The sequence below is a fragment of the Oratosquilla oratoria genome, chromosome 9 (assembly GCF_046742065.1).
Source record: "Oratosquilla oratoria isolate Oo_2021 chromosome 9, ASM4674206v1, whole genome shotgun sequence".
NCBI classification, from domain to species: Eukaryota; Metazoa; Arthropoda; class Malacostraca; order Stomatopoda; family Squillidae; genus Oratosquilla; species Oratosquilla oratoria.
The window spans coordinates 64,075,583-64,095,582 of record NC_134785.1 but is presented as its reverse complement, the minus strand read 5'-3'; positions in this window follow the sequence as shown (position 1 = coordinate 64,095,582).

Below are 20,000 nucleotides of genomic sequence, written 5' to 3'. Positions count from 1 at the left end.
TATATATATATATATATATCATGTATATTACATATATCCCTTAGTTCAAGGAAGCCTTGCCCTCGTTGAATAAAATAGTCTGGTAACAGCTCTCATGAATTCAGAAGACGCCAACGCCTTTAAGTTAATTACTTCATTTGGATTTCGACCCTGTGGGTTGTAAGAATTTTCTACAAACTGAATAAATTTTGTTAGAGAGAACAAGAGTGAATATATAACTCGGTGCCTCTCCCAAAGGGTTTAACCGCTTCATTATCAAGGTTAGTAGCAGGAAATCTTAATCAGGTGCGTGGCACTCACTGATGGTAGAAGGGTTAATCTTCTGTCTATTAACCCTTTTCGACCTGAATTTTTTTCTCTGATTAATAGCTAAATATTTTATTCAGTTGTAATGTATTCCCTTTGTTAGCATTTTTTTTTTTTGTAAAAACTGGTTGTCCGAAGACTTAATTTCAATTGCTAATAGCTGGATACACCATTCATCTTTAATGTATTCCTTTCGTTAACAAAGAATTGGAAACGAAATTATGTTATTTTGAGTAAAGTCTGGCCGTACGAAGACGTAATTCTGATTGCTAATAGCTGGGTATTCCAGTCATCTACAATGTATCCCTTTTGTTAACAAAGAATTGGAAAAGAAATTATGTTATTTTGAGTAAAGTCTGGTCGTACGAAGACGTAATTCCGATTGCAAAGTCTGAGGTATCAAATGTCAACACAAAAGCCAAGTAAACATGTTTGCATTTTCCCAAGCAATTAAAAAAAAATAGAATATCAGCTCATATTTTCGCGCGGTTATAAAAGTATATTTGTTTATAAAAGATATCTTGTGTGGTCGGTATCATTCAAATCACATTAGTGGGTATCAAATTAATTTGCATTTTGTCGACATTTTTATGAAGTGTTGAAATTTCAGCTCCCAGCTTCTTCGTTACTCCTGCCTCGTTTGCTCGTTTTGTTCCAGTTTGCAGTAGAGGTTTTTATATATTTCATCGAATAGAATCATGATTGGAAGAAATATTTGTCTGCTTTGAATTACAGTAGATCTATAATATTAGTCTGAATTCATGTATGCTCTTTGTCTTCTCCGAACGTTGGCAAAATTTAATCTACTGTATTTCTGGGTTACTGTAGACAATTTTATGTATTTTAAGGGAAGAAATAATGATTGAAAGATATTCTAATCTATTTCAACCAATAAGAGAACAATGATGTTGTGAATAGCTTGTATATGTTTATTGTAAATACTTTTCACCCAGCGTTGTCATAATTTAAACTACCGTTGTTTTTTCTAGATTATTGTTGACAATTCTGATCTGTTTTTTTTCCTCTAATAGAGCAATGATATCGGGAAGAGTTTGTGGACGCTACTTGTAATCTTTCTTCACCGTGCACTGACTGGCTAAAGGACTCCCCACGGAGCACCACTCAATTGTCGCACCACTCACTCGTCGGAATAGCGGAGAAAGCGTTGGGTCTATCATGTGACTGTGTAAACTCTTCTTACGGAAAACGCTTCAGAAGCGGAATCATCATCATCTTGTTGCCTGAACGGATCTTTCAAGTTTACACAACCATCAGATTTACCCTTTATTCTTGCTATGCAAACAGCAAAGAAGTAATAGAAGTAGAAGAACGGAACAGAGAAAATGAAGAAGAAAGAGAACATGAAAGGAAACCTCTCCTTTAGGTTGTTAAAGCCACGGTCTTTGCAGTCTGGATGTTTCAATACTTGACCTCGTATGAAGGATTCTGCAAGAAGTGACCTAATGTCAGGTCAATCAAGGACGATTCCATTCATCATTGAGGTGTCCCCTTGTGCTATAAGCCAATAATACCCTGATCATCCCGTCAGAGCCTAGCGGCGTATGTTGAACGTTGGACTGCAAAAATAAAATTTATTTCCCGCGTTTCAAACAATGCCTTTTGAACTTCATGTGGCAGATCGAGTGTGTGATGATTTTTTTTTCGAGTTCGGAATTTAAACAATAACTCACTCAATCATTCTCTCTCTCTCTCTCTCTCTCTCTCTCTCTCTCTCTCTCTCTCTCTTCTTTCTCTTTCACTCTCACTCTCTCTATTTCTCTCTCTCTCTCTCTCTCTCTCTTTATTTTTTCTTTCTCTTTTACTTTCACTTTCACTCTCATTTTCATTCTCTCGCTCTCTCTCTCACACACACACACATACACATGTATACATATATAAATATTTGTATTTACTTACATCACACACACATGAATGAACAGATAAATCAATGACCAGTAAATGACTAAATGAATAAACAATATGGAAGAATAGAAAATAAATTAATAAAAAATAAGTGGTAAATGGACGGATGAATGTTCGCAAGCAAGAAATTAGATAATTAGATAACCAAACAGACAAATTCGGACTAATTAAAACCATAATGAACACACAGATGGATAAACGGGTGGACGAGAGAGAGAGAGAGAGAGAGAGAGAGAGAGAGAGAGAGAGAGAGAGAGAGAGAGAGAGAGAGAGAGAGAGAGAGAGAGAGAGGGATAAATAGATAGATAGATAGATAGAGAGAGAGAGAGAGCGAGAGAGAGAACGAGAGAGAGATAGCGAGGGAGCGAGAGAGAGAACGAGAGAACGAGAGAGAGAACGAGAGAACGAGAGAACGAGAGAACGAGAGAGAGAACGAGAGAGAGAACAAGAAAGAGATCAAGAAAGAGAACGAGAGAGAGAACGAGAGAGAACGAGAGAGAGAACGAGAGAGAGAACGAGAGAGAGAACGAGAGAGAGAACGAGAGAGAGATAGAGATAGAGAAAGAGATAGAGAAAGAGATAGAAAGAAATAAGGAAATTAATTAGACTCAGGAGGTTGACTGGGTGAGGAGCCATGGAGTCGAATTTCGGGGAGCGGGTCCGCCCGAAGAGACCCTCCGGCTGCTCCTTGGAATTCCAGACGTCTCCTGGAATGTCCTTCCAGATGAGGCCGGGATGCCGCCAGTCCCGCCTCCTTCAGGTTTTCCATAATTGACGTCCGAGGTCCCATTCTATCATGGGGTAACCAGCTCTTCTATATATTTGGTGGCAATATTGCGATGGGGAAGTGGAGTTCCGGAGGTTCTTATTCACGAAGAACCGATGACTGAGAGGTTTATGTGAAGAGAAAAGATTTTTTGAGTCATTCAGGTGAGTAGAGCTATCTGCATCTTAAGTCACAATAAGAAGTTACGGCTGTTTCGTAATGTGATTTAATACTTCTATTTCTCTTCGATGTAATTTGAACGTGTGGAGTTTCAGAATCACTTCACACACTTTATAATACTGAAGATCGAGTTCTTTTTTTGGAAAATCTCTGAGAAACTTGTTCGATATTTTTGAACCTCTGGACAGCAGCACCAACAATTATATCGGCCATCGGATATCCAGGTACGATTAAAAAAAGGAAGAAAATGCCCTTGGTCCAACTCGCTGGCGGCAAGTTCGACCCGCCGTCACCTCGACCTCCGCCGCAGATAGCGACGCTCTAACCCGCTCGGCCACTGGGTATCCAGACGGGATGAAAAAGAATGAAAAATAGGGGGAGAAAGAAACTCCCCTATGATGCATTTCGTTATTCATAGCTTGTGTCCAATCAATTGCCCCTCCAGGATTATATAATCCAGACTTCGATGAAAATTCCATGTTTGCCAAATTGGATCTGCCGGAGTTCGCGAGTGTTTTGTTTTGGCAATAAAAGCCCAGAGTCGGAGGTTGATGAAGATGATGATGATGGTACATAGTGGGCTTCCCTGCAAAGGGAGGAAGCGTAGGGAGTCTTCGGGGATTAGAGGAGAGATCGCCAAACAAACACGAACGCAAAATTTTCTTCCCGGGAAGTGATTGTTCATTGAATACTTTACCTCCGAACTAAGTGAAATGGCGCCATACTTGTACCTGGTTTATGCATACCCACTGTCCTTCCTTGACCCAACCATTTCAAGGGCATGTAACCTGAGTCCCCCCGCCCACTTTCCTCATCCCCTTCTATGTACCCCTCATTTCCTCATATATACTTGTACCTTAACATCATGTAAGCATTCTGCTGAAGAGGACTACAGATAGTAGTCGAAATATACAGTTTCCCTGTAGTTTCCGTTATTATTTCTCCGATAGTGGGTTTATAGTGAACTTTTACAAATGTGTTATAACATACCAATTTCCAATACTCGTAATGTCAAGAGGGGCTGACCTTTGGTCCAGACCATTATCTTTGCTCTATGCATTTGCCTTGCTGGGGCAGGTGACAATCACTGCTGGGACTATGCGAGGAATACGGGACTCGAACTCACAACCACGCGAATGCGAAATCTGCACGTTTCCGAATTCATCAAGAAACTGAGGTTATGGTTAACCTACACTCTAAATCTGATATCTGTGAAAGGAACAATCATAAGTAAATTATGTGTTAACGGGCTCCATCCTCCGTCTGAATTATACACAATCACGCACACAAACAACATAACATATAAAGGATTTGTGGGAAAGCACCGTTTTGGCCGTGGCACTCCTTGGGGAGAAGAAGAAAAAGAAGAAAAAGAAGAGAAGAAAAAGAAGAAAAAGAAGAAAAAGAAGAAGAAGAAGAAAAAGAAGAAAAAGAAGAAAAAGAAGAAAAAGAAGAAAAAGAAGAAAAAGAAGAACGCGAAGAAGAACGCGAAGAAGAACGCGAAGAAGAACGCGAAGAAGAAGAAGAACGCGAAGAAGAACGCGAAGAAGAAGAAGAACGCGAAGAAGAAGAAAAACAACAACAACAATAAAACCATAGCGCTTGTTCCATGTAGGATTGTGCCAAACTCAAACTCAAAATATATTTCTATTTCCATAACCTTACACAACCACGTTAGGACAATGGTTTATACTATTCTATAAATAATTTAATCTATATCATATCATATTCATAATTACATTGTCAGAACACAATGCCTAACAACTATGAAACAAAGAGACATCTAGGCTGATGTTCATGTATTCTAGAAATATGTATCAATAGTTAAGTACATAGCTTGTACTTTATCAAAATGTAACTAGAGGAGATATTTTTATAGGTATATAACCAATACAATTCAGCAATGTCAATCCACTATCCACGATAATATTCTATAAACCCGTCAGGTACTGAAAGACTCAACATAGTTTCTTCTATTATAAATTACTTTTGACTAGACTTAGATTTATATGCTCTTCTCACTTTCATTAAAGTAAATGGTACCAAAATATTATATAAAAGATATTTCAAAAACACACAAACAAACATAAACACCCCCCCACACACACATGTACTCGTGCACACACACACACATACAATCATATATATATACATATATATATATATGTATATATATATGTGTGTATATATATATATATGTGTATATATATATATATATATATATATATATATATATATATATATATATATATATATATATACATACATATATACATATGTATATATATAATTTTTATGATCGTTGCGCAGAGGATTTGAACCTACTGCTCAGGCTCCAAGAGACTCCCAAGTCAGTGCCTTAAACCACTCGGCTATCGATGGTTAAAACTATTCGAACTCGATACGCTTATACATATAAATATATATATATATATATATATATATATATATATATATTATATATATATATATACATATATATATATATATATTATATATATATATATACACATATATACATGCATGTATGTAAATAATCATATGTCTACTATACGTTCTAAATAAATAGTACGTGACATCCTATACCAACACTCTGTTATATGCTAAACTTTTATTAAACGATATATACTTTATCCCAATGGAACGATCGGGCACAGTCCATTTAAGTTGCATGCTGCATTTGAAAGATATTATGTTCGCTCGTTCAATGATATCCTATGTTTCAGTCGAATGATATTGTACGCATTGCCTGAGTGATATTGCATGTATGAATTTAGCGGTACAAAACGCGTTCCCTACAATATCATATTGTATCACATCCTGATTTATTTGCATAGTTTAAGTCTCTGGTTGTGAAATGTAAACCAAACACTTACATACGCACATATACGTAGATACATGCACTCATATACATGTATTACATATAATTCATAAATATCTTACGCACACAAACACACACACACACACACACACGCACACACACACACACACACACACACACACACACACACACACACACACACACACACACACACACATTATACTTACGAATACATGTGTGTATGTTTGCCCTTATGAATTATGTATATTTGTGTTCATGTACTTACGTATGTATGTATGTATGTATGTGTGTATACATGTATGTAGGCAGGTATGTATGCATTTATAGTATGTGTGCATTACAGTATGTATGCATATACAGTATGCATGCATGCATGTTTTTATGTATGCATGTATATATTTATGTATGTATACATGCATATATGTATACATGTATGTACATATGCACATATGTATAAATATTATATATTTATGTATATATCAATGTATGTGAAATTATTTATGTATATATGTATGTGTATGTATTTACCCATGTATATAGGTATGTATGTATGAATATATGTTAGTATGTATGTATGTATACATGTGTGTATTTATGTAGGTATATATGTATACATGTGTGTATTTATGTATGTATGTATGCATATGTATTGTTATAGATCGATATATGTACACTCTTACAGATACAGAAGCAACAAGCAACTCCTTTATTCTTATGCTTTTAGAGTAGCTCTTTTTTTTTTACCAGCAGCAGACAATATCATCCTCCATGATGAACCTAATGATTGTAAGGCGATTCTCAATTATTCACTTTTTTAAGTTATTGAAGTAGTTCTGCGAAAATCTGGACTGCATAACATTAACGTAAAATTTGCCTTTGTTTGCGTTCACCGCTGGAAATTGTTGGACAAGTAAATTCTTATTGGTCTGAAGAAAGCCTCTTACACGTACAACGAACTGGTATGTAGGGTATATGAACACGGTATATTATATATATATATATATATATATATATATATATATATATATATATATATATATATATATATATGAACACGGTATATTATATATATATATATATATATGTATATATATATGTATATATAATACATATATACATATACATATATCAATACATACATACATACATATATACACATATACTAAATAAATAGAAAATACCTATACATGGATGCATGCATGGATGTATACATAAATACACACATACATACATGCGTGCATACATACATTCATACACACATTCTTACATAAATGAATGCATACATACGTGTGTGTGTGTGTGTGTGTGTGTGTGTGTGTGTGTGTGTGTGTGTGTGTGTGTGTGTGTGCACACGTTTCTTCTTACACAACCAATACAAAACACATATTTACTGACACTGTATTAAACTTTACTAAAGAAACAAAAAAGAGCATCAAACACAAACAACTTTCCTCTTGTCGACAAGATATTTAGGAACGAGAGAATACGTGTTCATATGTGCTACATGCACCCTCGGCTCCGTCGTACATAAGTAAGATATACAACGCTATTTTCCCTTCCCTAACCGAAAGGTATGAATGTGTTCATCATTTCCTGAGATAGTTTATGTAACTAACTGACCTTTTCCCTCGGAAAATAATACATATCTGGCTCGTTTGAGGAATATCAACATAGTATATTACAGTTACCTATTGCTTCTTTATTTATCTATTTGCCTATTGATCTGACGCTCAGAGCTCATATATGCCAAACCAATGCGTATGTGTCTTTGTGTGTGTGTGTGTGTGTGTGTGTGTGTGTGTGTGTGTGTGTGTGTGTGTGTGTGTGTGTGTGTGTGTGTGTGCTTGTTTGTGTGCGTGTACGTGTGTATGTATATGTGTGATTCACCATGGTCTTGGATCACGTGTTGTACTCGTGATCTACAGCTATTTCCCTACAGGAAGAGAGCTCAGAGCTAATATATGACCGATCTATAGTTAATGCTTTATATTATATATATATATATATATATATATATATTATATATATATATATATATATATATATATATACACACAAATTAATGTAACACATTCGTAAAATTCAACAAATAGGCAAATATATATATATATACATATATATATATATATATATATATACATATATATATATGTATATATATATATATATATATATATCGCATAATAGTGCATTGCTCTCAGCATGAATAGTGTTTTTTTTAGTTACAGTATACATTTGGACTTTACAGAATGGACTTCAACCCCAAATTGTTTGACAGGCTTCTACTCAACCACCCTTTCTAATGAAAATAAAAAGGCTCAACTACAAGAAGATACATAATTTTCTTTTCCATACCGAAATAGTTGAGAATATGCTCAAAGAAACTAAAAGAGAAGTAAGAAAATAATTTGGGGAATAAGATTTACGATAGAAATTTCATGAACACCATAAATATAAAATAATTAATTTTATAAATTGTGTTTTATTTTTCTGGCAGATATTTGGATTATTTTGATGATGTGCACGTGCATGACCTGGAAGGAAGATTTTAATCCCTGTTAATCCTGACATTTGAGCTTCAGTTGAATAAAAATCTTCAAGCGTTTGGTGTTTATCACAAAAGCATGTATACAGTGTCATTGTATTTCAGGGCTTAATGATGTTTCCTCAAAGATCTTAAAGGTGAATGTGGGGGTGATAGAGGTCAGGAGGTAACCTAATAAACATCTTATAAAAAGGGAATCATAGAAAATGGAAAGTAGAACAAGAGAAAACGGGAGACAAAATGTTGAGATCGAAAGGTCACCTAACTTCGAACCGTAGTATAGTGAACAATTCTATAAATAAATTCTGGTTGAATTCAGACCATTTTCTTCAAGTTTCCATGATGGCAAGAGCATTTACTATATCTCAATTTACTCCTTATGTAAACGGCTTTACTTTTCATTCACTTCAAGGTCAACCCTTTAAATGTAAAGAAAGCAAAGACCAATAAGATGTTTGGCACCTTGAAGAACACAAGATGAGTTGTCCTCCAATTTCTAGGGTTTAGTCATGGCAGTTTACTAGATACCAGAGATCATACTTCAGATGAGTGTCTATTGTGAAAATATTAGCTTCTTTCTTCCCTCAGGGATGACATATATATATATATATATATATATATATATATATATATATATATATATATACATATATATATATATATATATATATATATATATATATATATATATATATATATGTGTGTGTGTGTGTGTATATATACAACACCGAATGGGTCCCAGTGAAAAGATATATATTTTTTTCAATCACAATACATTTTAATTCGAAATCATCAACATCGAGGGAGACTCGAGGAGGCCAACATGCAGAAATTAAAACGTGGTACGGCCAAGGACTCGAACCGGGGCTAGCGCGGAACACGTGTTAGTGACTTAACCGATTGCACCATCAAGAGGACAATAAAACATGAAATAATAAAATAAATAAATACACTAAATATATTAACAGATAGTTATATATATGTAAATATAAAAGCAGATAAATAAAAACATAAACATATAAATAAATATACAAATAGATAAATGACTGTAGGAAAATAAAATAAAAAGTAAAACCCACAGAGTTCACATGGGGATTAATTGAAATAGATTATGATATCCGTTATCGATGAGGAGTCAAAAGGACAAAGGATATCACAGCAAGGAAAGGGGCTCACGTGTTGAGCGAAGATATTTGACGACGACGACGACGACGACGACGACGAAGAGGAAGAAGAAGAAGAAGATGAAGATGAAGAGGAAGAAGAAGGAGAAGAAGAAAAAATAAATAAAAACAGAAGATGAAGAAGACGAAGAACAAGAAATGGAAAAAGAAGAAGGAGAAGAAGAAGAGAAAGAGGTAGAAGAAGAAGAAGAAGGACGAAGAAGAAAAAGAAAAAGAAGATGAAAGACGAGTAAGAAAAAGAAGAGAGAAGAAGAAGAAGAAGAAAGATGAAGAGGAATAAAAAGAAGAAGAGAGAAGAACAAGAAGAAGAAGAAGAAGAAAGAAAAAGATGAGAAGAAGAAGAAGAAGAACAATAAAGAGTAAAAGAAGAGGAAGAGGAAGAAGAGGAAAAGGAAGAAGAGGAAGAAGAGGAAAAGAAAGAAGAGGAAGAAGAAGAAGAGGACGAGGAAAAAGAGGAAGAGGAAAAAGAGGAAGAGGAAAAAGAAGAAGTAGAAAAAGAAGAAGGAGAAGAAGGATAAGGAGAAGAAGAAGAAAACGAAGAAGAAAACCAAAAAGGAAAATCTTTCCTTGGGAAGACAAATAGACGGTCAAAATGTTGGTGCACCTGATGGAGAAGGCGGAAGAAGGAGCAGGAGGAGGAGGAGGAGGAGGAGGAGGAGGAGGAGGAGGAGGGAGAGAAGGGGAGGAAAAGGGGAGGAACAAGAGAGGAGCAGGAGGAGGAGGAGGAGGAGGAGGAAGAGGAGGAGGAGGAGGAGGAGATTGGGAGCAGGAGTTACAGGTGAAGGAGTAGAAGGAGAAAGGGAGGAGGAGGAGGGGAACGGGAGGAGGAGGAGGTGGAGAAGGGGAGGAGAAGGGGAGGAGAAGGGGAAGAGAAGGGGAAGAGAAGGGGAGGGGGGAGGAGGAGATGGGGAGCAGGAGAAAGAGGTGTAGGAGGAGGAGGAGGAGGAGGAGGAGAAAAAAGAGGTGTAGGAGGAGGAGAAAGAGAAAAAGATGTAGGAGGAGGAGGAGGAGAAGGACGAGGACGAGAAGGAGAAGAAAGAGTAGGTGTATGGGGAGGAGGTGTAGGAGGAGGAGGAGGGGAAGTAGGGGAGGAGGTGAAGTAGGGGAGGAGGAGAGGAGGAGAAGAAGGAGGAGAAGGAGGAGGAGAAGGAGGAGGAGAAGGAGGAAGTGAAGGAAGAGGAGAAAGAGGAGTAGGGAGAGGAGAATAAAAAGAGGAGGAGTAGGAGGAGGAGGAGGAGGAGGAGGAGGAGGAGGAGGAGGAGAAGGAGAAGGAGGAGGAGTAGAAGGAGGAGGAGGAGGAGGAGGAGGAGGAGGAGGAGGAGGAGGAAGAGGAGGAGAAGAAGAAGGAAGAGGAAGAGGAGAGGAAGAAGAAGGAAGAGGAGGAGGAAGAAAAGAAGAGGTGGAGAAGAGCATGCGCGCCTTCCATGAGAGGAGAACGCCGCTAGTCGAGGAACCAAACAACAAAGACCAGACAATTTGTGTTTGAATCTAGGCGTAGTGACGGTTGGAAAAGTCGTTAAAACCGTTAAAAAATGCGGCGCACTTTGTGTACTTTGGTGAAGCAAACACCGGACGATTCGATTAAGCGGTTCCTGGACAATCCACATTTTGTACGGGATACCTTGTGTTGGCCGACGAAAATTGTTTATCTATTCAAGAAATAAATATAAAACGTGTAAAGCACAGCACGGAGATAAAACCGTTTAAAGGCATTAAAACTGTTTGGCTCGGAAGTCTTTGGAAGGAAGAAAACAAATGACAAACGAGTTGGTTCGTCGGGGGTGAGGGTGGGGGGGGTCCTCTCTCTTTTTGTTAGTCTGTTTACTCCGACTTGGGAACGAAGCTTCCGTGTCTGCTTCAAACCCTACTCCCTCCTCCCTCCTCCTTCTTCCTCCCTCCTCCTTCTCCCTCCCTCCTCCTTCTCCCTCCCTCCTCCCTCTCCTTCCCTCCTCCTTGCCTCCTCCCTCCTCCGTTTTCCTCCCCTCTCCCTTTTCTCATTTTTCCTTCCCTCTTCGTCCCTCCTCCTCTCTTCTTCCTCTCCCTCCCTCCTCCCTTTTCCTTCCCCCTATCCTCTCTCTTCTCTCATTTTTCCTTCTTCGTCCCTCCTCCTCCCTTTTCCCTCTCCCTCCCCTCTTCTTTCTCCCATCTTATCCCTCTCCCTTCCTCCCTCCTTTCTCCCTTTCCTTCCTCCTGTCCTCCCTCACACTCCCTCTTCCCTCCTACTTTCCCCTTCCTCCTCCCTCCTTCCTCCTCCCTTCTTCTCCTTTTCTTATTTCACAACATTCTTCCCCTTTCGTTAGTTTCGTACGTCGTGAGTTTTGCAAACCAAGACTTTAGCGAGTTGATTCCCTTCGTTCTCCCGTTTGTTTACGTTTTCGTATGGTCGTGTCACGCTGCTCCTTTTCATGAACACTACGCGTCAAGGACGTTAACGCACTCACGAGTTTTTACACCCTTAACTTACACAAAATCAACACTTAATCCCAGTCAACTTCTGGGTAAGACAAGATAAGATAAAGAATCAGTTAAAGGACAAGATAGGGGATGAGTTTCTGGATAATAACGAATGATATTATTCAGATAAAGAACAGATTCCAGTCCTTTTCAACTAGACGACATACACAAACCAAAGAAAAAACTTCAGGGAGGAAGTGGATTGGAATTTTTATTTACATAGAAAAGAAATATCACATTTGATGTTTGGTCTCTACTACAATTATATATGTATTTTCTAAAACCACTTGATTATTTTTCTCTTTCTAATAATGAACGTCACAATACAATTTTTTTTTTTTTTTTTTTTTTTTTTTTTTTTTTTGAGTCCTCGTACCCTAACCATCCCCAAGAAGAGTCAGATGCGCTCTCCTTGTTTATTCTTATGCTTGAAGAACTGCGGTGAGACAGAAATCTTACTTACGGACTCTATTGAATCTTTGCCTCAGCTCTCTTCACCAAGGAGACTAAGAGATGTTTTTATTTCAACCCTTCAATAAGGCAACAGACTTTAGAGAACTTGTTTAGGATATGTGGAGACTGAGTTTATACATTAAGGATCAACACAAGTACTGGAATAGGTCGGGATCTGTAAGGATCCTCCCTTTCAGGTCTGAATCCGACCTTTGAGCTGGAGAAAACTGTGTGTCTTCATCTAAAACTAAAAGTGGCATTTCTAGGCATTTCTCGCTAGCATGCTACTTACTTTTGCTTCTTCATTTGACTGGAAACGACTTCGGTTATGATCGTTTGCTTTTCAAATTTCCAAATGTCAAATTACACTTGTGTTATATAAACAGAAGGTGAATGACGAACGAAGAGAGGTTAAACCTGTACAAATGTTAAACACATTATTGAGATGTTCTTACGGAAGTTTAGAACATTGTAACCGAAGTCGTTTCTACTCAAACGAAGTAGGAGAAGCAAGTAGCAAGCTTGTCGAGCGTGCCGCCAACTACCGAGGGCGTCTCTGTATTGAGGTGCTGAATGCGACACCAACGCTTCATGCCTTCTCTCTTGTTGATTTTCTGCTCGCGTCTCCTGAAGCCTCAAGTCGAAGTCGAGGATGGCTTCTGGGTAACGCATGCCGAAGAAGAAAATTTCTTGCAGAGGTGTTGGTGTGTTGTCAATGGCGGATTCAAAAATAGAGGTAACTTCTTCACTTCGGGAGTAGAGGTGGGAATGAGGGCCCACGAAGACAAATCAAAATAATATGACGGGGAAAAAGTAAAAGGAATATGTGGTATAGAAGGGTAGAGGCGGAAATAGGGGTCAACGAACACGAATAAAAGTATCTTTGGTGGTAAAAAAAAAAAAAAAAAAAAATACACAAATATATATATATATATATATATATATTATTATATATATATATATATATATATATATATATATATTATTATATATATATATATGTAATGATAATAATAATAATAACAATAATAATAATGATAATGATAACATATATATATATCATATATACATATACATATATGTACATATATATCTGTTAACAATAATAAGATTAAATAAAAAACTAACAATTAGATTTTAAGGTATATCTGGTACAGAATAAGTTAAAAGAGACAAGGAGAAAAATGAGAAAAGGAAAGTCAAGAAAAGTAGGGAAGAGAAAAAAAAGGGAAGAAGAAAAGAGAAGAAAAGAGAAGACGGACAAGAGAAGAGAAAAAAAATAATAAGATTAAATAAAAACTAACAAATAAATTTTAAGGTATATCTGGTACAGAATAAGTTAAAAGAGACAAGGAGAAAAATGAGAAAAGGAAAGTAAAGAAAAGTAGGGAAGAAAAGAAATAGGAAAGAAGAAAAGAGAAGAGAATATAGACAAGAGAAGAGAAAGAAAATCAGAAGTCCAGAGCGCTCTACAGAGATGTCTAAAGTAGCCTAGTGACATACAGAAGTGCCAAACTATACAGGAGCTTATCGCGATAGTGTTAGATAGAATCATCTAACATTAACTAGAAAAGAGTCTATACAGCAGGTAGCCGTGACGTGAGTCCTAGCGACTACATTTTGTTGTAGGAGTAAAGTCATTGTATTCACCTTCGCATTCCAACATTTCCTTGAATTTAATCTTTGTGCATTTCTTCGAGAAAGTACACATATACATATACTAACGGCTTTTTCCCCTTTACAAGAGAGGTAGCCAAAAACAAAGTCATAAAATTCACTCCCATTCATTCTATCCCCCCCATTAACCCCCTCCCCCCTCTTATCTTGGTTCCTCCTGGATAACGGGTCATCCCTGTATCTCGACCACTATCATGGATCAGAAGTAATGCAGCAAGACACAGCACATCCACAGCATGGCCGCTTCATTAAATCGGCGACCCCCCTCCTCTCCCCTCATGCAGAAAAAGAGAAAACGGGGAGAAACTAATTCTTTTTTAAAAAGTGAAAAAAATATATAAGAGAAAAAAAGATAATTAAATAAATAGATAAATAAATAAATAAATAAATAAACAATCTAGAATTAAGGAAGTTGAAATAGACAAATAAATAAAATCTAGAATTTAGAAAGTTAAAAAAAAAAAATCTAGAATTTAGAGGAAAAAAAAATCTAAAACTGTATTACAAAACTGACGAAAATAATCTTCGTGAGCCAAAAAATGGACTCTGCGCCCGAGGACGTGGGTAATGGAATCGCCTGCCGGAGCTCCTGGGGTCGCCATGGTGCCCGACTCGTCCGGTAATGGTTCCGATCACGACTTCAATTTTGCAGATCGAACTTGCCAAGTTGGGCCCGAAACTCTCCTTTCGTCTCATTAAACTCGTTCGGTCGGTCGGTTCCGCCTCTGCCTTCCGTGGAGAAAGAGAAGTAAGAAAAGGAAAGAAAAGAAAAGGTAAAAAAGATAAAACGACAAAGAAAAAGAAAAGAAAGAAAAGGAGAAGGAAATGAAAAAAGGAATAGAAAAGGGAAAGAAAGAAAAGGAAAAAGAAAGGAAAAGAAAAGGAATAGAAAAAGAAAAAGGAAATGAAAAAGCAAAATAGTCTTCTCCCCTAAAGAATGGAATTAAGAAAAAAATATCACTCACTCACACACACACACACACACACACACACACACACACACACACACACACACACACACACACACACATATATATATATATATCATATCGTATCATATATATATGATATATATGATACGATATGGTGTGTGTGTGTGTGTGTGTGTGTGTGTGTGTGTGTGTGTGTGTGTGTGTGTGTGTGTGTGTGTGTGTGTGTGTGTGTGTGTGTGTGTGTGAGTGGTATTTTTTTCTTAATTCCATTCTTTAGGGGGGAAGAATTTTTTGCTTTTTCATGTGTGTGTGTGTGTGTGTGTGTGTGTGTGTGCGCGCGTATGTGCGTGCGTGTGTGTGTGTTTGTGTGCGTATGTGCGAGCGTGTGTGTAAATAAACAAAAGGAGGAAGTCGAAGGTTTTCTTTATTTCTAATCGCAAGTCTTACCCTTGAGCGATCTTGAAGCTTTTCTTCAGTGTATGGGGGACGCTAAATGACGTAAATTCATGAAGGTAAACAATGGCCGACATAATGCTTGATATCAACATATTCATTTCTTTTAACTAGAATGTTCCGTTACAACAACCTACTCTCTATTGGACAGATACAATTAACAATTCCCCCAAACGTGCTATTACATTAAAACAAGTTATGTTTGCGCTTGTAGGCATAATCTGAGATGTCCTTTACGCAAACAGGTATGTGAATTCAGTGTAAGCATGTATAGTTTCTGTGTGACATATGTTACATATTTCTTTTTTCCTCGGCTGACATCAGACTCTTGTACACTTAATTGTAGTTCCCTCAGGTTCACTGTGTAAAAAAAAAAAATAATAATAATAAAAAAAAATAAATCTAAAGAACAACGCGACAAGAAGAAAATGTTAAATTTCGAGAAGAATGCTCGAAATGGTTGTATCCTTATTCAGCGCTATTGACAGGATTTGATTACGGCCGATTGATGATTTCTCAAAGGGTTTTCCTTCATCCAGTGGTTACTCGGAAATCTTCATGAATCACTGATGAAGTAAAGGCAGCGCAAAGATTCGATCTTTGAATTTCATTTGCATGATCCATCTGACGCTCTACCTTCGCTATAGACCTCTTCCCTCCGTCAAACTCATTTCATCCCTTTGGTAGAAACTCCTTCTTCGGTAGAGGGGCAGACACTCTCCCTTCCACTCAGACTCTTGAATTACTGGAAACATTCTCTCCATTCCAGGAGGTAATTTTTCACAAAGAGTAGGTACTGTAGACAATACTGTCACCTGCTCGAGATTTTGATCTGTCAAAGGACACACTGTCCCCTTCTTCAGACTCTCCTCATTCTTCAGACACCTCCTCCCTCCTCAGACATTTATATTTCTTCATTTGGCTTCTACAGCTTTTTTGTGTTCCTCCAGTTTCCTTCGTTAGGCCATTTACTTATTTTTCTGTTTTCATTGGGTCAGACGTGTCTACCCTGCTGTCCTCCCTTTCTTCCATTCTCTCACTCTCTTCTCCCCCCTCCTCCTACATTGCCTCCTCCTCTTCCTCCTACACACATACTCTGCCTCAGACTCCTCCTTCTATCCGTCTCCACTGGCGCCCCTTTCTCCTATCCACTTCCTCCTCCTCCTTCGCTTCCTCTTCCTTCTCCGCCTTAACCCCCTCTTACGGCTCCTCCTCCTCCTCCGCCTTATCTTCCTCCTCCTCCTCCTCCTCCGGCTCCTCCTCATCCTTCTCCTCCGGCTCCTCCGCCTCCTCCTCCTCCTCCTCCGCCTCCTCCTCGTCCTCCTTTTCTTGCACCTCTTCCTCTTCTTTCTCCTTCTCTACCTCCTCCTCCTCCTCCTACTCCTCTTTCGCCTTGTCCTCCATCTCTCCCTCCTCCTCCTCCTCCTCTTCCGCATCCACTTCTTCCTTCACAACCACCACCTCCTTCTTGTCCTCCTCCACCTCCTCCTCCTCTTCCTCCTCGATATTCTTCTGCCTTATATCCTGCTCCTTCATCCAGAACAGTTTTCCCACGCCTCCCTCATTCGCGTTTGTGGACCTTCTCTTTTGCACCAAAGGCCTCCTCTTTTTCTCTTCATTTCTTTTCCCCGTGATTCTTATGATTTAATGGGAGAGCAAACCAACAAGGGACCTCTTATTCTATATTGAGGTCGGGACCATTCGGGAAATTTGCGGCTTCCCACGACATTTTTACTTGATAGTCAGTTGTCTGTTTTGACTACACGCACGAGGCTCTCCAGCCTCAAAAGGAACCTCGATGTCTTTCCACTTTTTTTTTTTGTTTCGTCTTCCCTACTTTGTTCTCTCCCAGGATTAAGTGTTCTAATTTCTCTCGTTCGCTTTCGTTCACGTAACTCTTTTACCACGTACCATTTTCCTCCGTGGAAACCATTTTGTAGCGAAGGTGTTATATCCAAGGGCACTATTACAACACTATTACAACTATGACAACACTATTACAACTATTACAACACTATTACAGCACTAATACAACACTATTACATAAAATATTCATTCAAGATGTGTGATTGCTACATCTTAATACCTTTAATCAATCCTTTAACCCCTCCCCCACACCAAACGAATGTATATAACTAACTCCTATACCCAGTGGCCCTTTATAATTTCTACTCTGTTTACTACCAAAATGCGTCACTGAACTTTAACATTTACTAATAGCAAAGCCGGTAAGATAAGCATGAATTAAATCTCTCTTTTGTTTTTGATCTCTGTTAAGATGGTAAGAAGCTTTAGATTAATATTCAAGCTGATGATAGGGAAGGAAAGTAATGGATTTCAATTACAATGAATGACGGAGAAGGAGCTTGTGCACCAAAGAGGCTTAGATTCTTAACAAAGCCGGATACATACTGATTATAATTAGGTGTTTAAACAAACAAACAAACAAACAAGGCAACCATCCCTGCTTCTTGGTACGCGAGATCAATGAGTCAACTTTGGCTTTGTTTATTATTTTTTGCTTGATTCTCATTTATTATTAGTTATATGTCAATTTATTATTATTTACTATTTAGCTGTTTGTTTATTGTCTAACTCTACTTATGCATTTATTTAGGTATTTTATTTATTATTATTTACGTTATTATAATTCTTATTCATTCGTTTGTTTGTTTGTTTAATTATCTATCATTATTATAAAAAAAATTCCGCATTCGACCTAGATATGGACCAAAAGGTCTCCTGTCGGCATGCTCCGGCTTTGTAATCCTTTTGATTTTGTTCACTTAAATACCTTTTAAGGTTTGATGATACATTTCATGCACTGTCTTCCATGCCTCATCCTCTCCTCTCCCTTCCCCTCCCCCTACTCTCCTTTGCTCTTCTCTTTCCTTACTCTCTTATACTCTCTTCTCACGTTCCCATCGTCTCTTCTTCCTCCCTTCCCAGTGCTTAGACAGCGGTTCTCTCTTTTCCATTTCCTCTCTTATCTTCTCTCTTTACATCTCACCCTATCTCCCTTCTCCCCATATCCTCCTCTTTCTTCAGCTTCCGTACCGTCCTTCCTCCTCTCATCTCTTCTCTCTTCCTCCCTTCTCTCCTTTCCGCTCCATCTCTTGTCACGCCCTCAACTCTCTTCGCTTCCATCCCTATTCACTGCTTTCCAAAACGCTTTCAATCCTCTTCTATTCTTCTTTATCCTTTCTTTTCTCTTCTAATTCACCTACTCCCCCTCCCCCGTTCCCCTCCAATCCACTCCCTTACCAAATCTCCTCATCCCCTCTTTCCCCATTCCTTCAATTCTATCCTCTTCCCTCTCGTCCTTTCCTCCTCTCTCCTCCCCTCCCCTTCTCCCCCGTCTCTTCCCTTCCCCTATTTCCCCCCCACTCCTCTTCCATCCTCTCTCCTCCTGTCCCTTCCACTCCCCTCCCCTCCAATCGCCTCCCCTCATCCCTCCTCCTCTTCCCCTCCTCTTTCCCCATTCCTTTTCCACGTTCTTCCCTCTCGTCCCTTCCACTCCTCTCCCCCTCCAATTCTTTCACCTTAAATCACTTTCCCTCCCCTCCCCTTCCTCCTCCCCTTCCTCGTCCTCTTCCCTCCTCCTCTTTCCCTTGATCCATCTCGTTCCTCGAAAGACAAACTCAACCAATGTTCGATAGAAAAGTCTGATTCGAGTTTTTTTTCTTTTCTTTTTTCTTTTAACCTTCAATATTCGGAATCATCATAACCCTTTGACGTCTCGAGTGGTTTCCTTCGGCTGAAGAGAACAGCCCAAAGACAGCCAGAATAAACATAAAAATCTCATACAGAGATCAAAGGCCTAATCGTCGTTGTCTTAACCCTCTAACCTCCAAAGGGTTTCCTTCAGCTTAATAATGCGGGTCCTCCACGATCAATAATATTGCGCAATATTCCGTATTGTACAGTTCTATTGATTGCGTAGGGATGGCACTGAAGAATGACAATATATTGAAAACATCAAATGTACAGGCCAAACAAATGTATCTCTTCAATACCACCCATACACCGTCAACAATATTGTACAATACGGAATATTGCGCAATAAAATTGATCGTGTAGGGCCAGCTTAAAGTAGACTGATGGTAGTAAGAACAGACAGGAATCGAATGGGGGACATCAAAGGACTAATATTTTTGTACATTGGTTCCTTCAAGAATGTGACCTAGTTCAGGAATGAGGATATATAGGGTCTTCATCGGACCGTGGACGCTTCCAAACTGGGGTCGCCATTCAACTGGATGAAGTGGTCTTTAGCAATCAATGA